Genomic DNA, 1,954 nt, shown 5'->3' with positions numbered 1-1,954 from the left:
AGGATAAACATCTCCCATTACAACAACTGTCACTTTTACAGCAGTGCCCATGTGGACGGTGTTTTTATTTTCATTTAGTTGTCGGGTTTCCTGGAACCCTGCAATGAATTGCGGACATGATCAATGGCATCTGTATCTACACTCCAGGTTCTGGTAGATAACACCACTAAACATGTTTCAACTAATGAATTAAATACACCTATATTGTTCTTTAGTTCTAAAAAGACAGACTACCTTAATGTCCAAGTCCTATTTCCAATTTTTACAATCGGGACTACTAAGTCTTTTCTATAGTATAACAACTAGGGAATTGACAAACATTTTAAATCCTAAGAATCACAAAAATATTTGGTCAAGATCAATTCCTTAAAATCTCCATGAATTTTGTATGCCACGATAGTATGGATGTATACAAAATCAAAGAAGAGATTTTATCCATTAATTTTATTATCTCGTCAACTTTACTTTATGACGAATAAAATTAATAGTTGATCTTTCTTTGATCAAATATTTGGTCAAAACTTTTGAATTTAAACTAACATTGATTCCTCAAACAATATTATTTAATTTCACCAACACCTCAAACACCGTGAATTTTGCATGCCACGATAGTGTGGACGTATACAAAATTAAACATTTGTAAGAGGAGGGGTTTACCCATTAATTATCTTGTCAATAAATCTTTATGACAAATAAAATTACCTCAAACACCGTGAATTTTATATGCCACGATAGTGTGGACGTATACAAAATCAAGCATTTGTAAGAGGGGTTTTTAATTTTATTATCTTGTCAACTTATTTATTTGACAAATCAATAGTTGATTTTCTTCGGTCACACAAATAATAGCAGTGACTCTGATGGGGAGGATACTATTAGACATGCCTAAGTGTATACCATTACTTGATACTAAGTCCGTTAATAAGATTGTGTCCCTTCCCATGGGGAAGATCACACGTTCTTAATTAACTTCCTATAGTCATCTAAAATGGAAGTTTAAGCTAGTGATCCGCAAACAAGCTCATCCGATATGGAGGAAGGCACTCAGAGCCAATGCGCAAGCTTGTTGCATCACTTATAAACCAGTAATGGAGACCGTGGAATTTATTTAAAAATAAATCCCTCTCCCACTTAGTTATTTAAAGTGAGGAATTTTGACTATGCTAGCCTACTTAGCATGCATACTAACAAGAACACACAATACAGCATAAAAAGCAATAAATAGAAAAACTAATTTTCAACTATTATGGCTTTTATCTATTGCTGTCCTCCGTGTGTCGCCAACCCTAGCTGCTGCCATCTTTGGCCACCGCCACCGGGTCTAGTTGTCGCATCCATCTTGCTCCTTGTTCCGCTGCGCCTCTGATCCTCAAAAGGTTCCATGCCTTGCAAGATTCGATCCGCGACATAAATAGAATTTTACATTTTTCGATCATATATTCCTCGAAGGAATGTACATGTAAACTAGATCGAACATAAAATAAAATTTACATCCATCGATCCTATATTCCATAAAAGGAATGTACATGTAACTAGATCAAAAAATAAAATCCTAATAAAACTAAATACAGCTCCTGCTGTATTTTATAATACAATCATGCACACACAATAAAATGTCCTTGACATGTCCAAGGGTCCAATCACACACATAATAACTATAAGCCATAATAGTTGGATCCTGCATCCACAAAGTTAGCACATCCTACTATTATCCTGCCTAAATTATGTATGACATGTGCATAATTAAACTAATACCAAATACACAGAGGCAAAACCCTAGCTCTGATACCAATTGTTGGTTGCTACTCGGAAAACCTAATGGTTCCACTGTACAAAAATTTTGTACAAAGATCTGAACCTTTTCCTAGCTACCATGTGTTCTTTTAAATTAAACTTGGATCGCCTGCGGAACTTAACACGTTTGATCCAAAGTTTAATCTATTTGTTCTTTTAG

Source organism: Zingiber officinale, chromosome 10B (genome assembly GCF_018446385.1).
Source record: "Zingiber officinale cultivar Zhangliang chromosome 10B, Zo_v1.1, whole genome shotgun sequence".
NCBI lineage: Eukaryota > Viridiplantae > Streptophyta > Magnoliopsida > Zingiberales > Zingiberaceae > Zingiber > Zingiber officinale.
Note: the sequence above shows the minus strand (reverse complement) of the source record.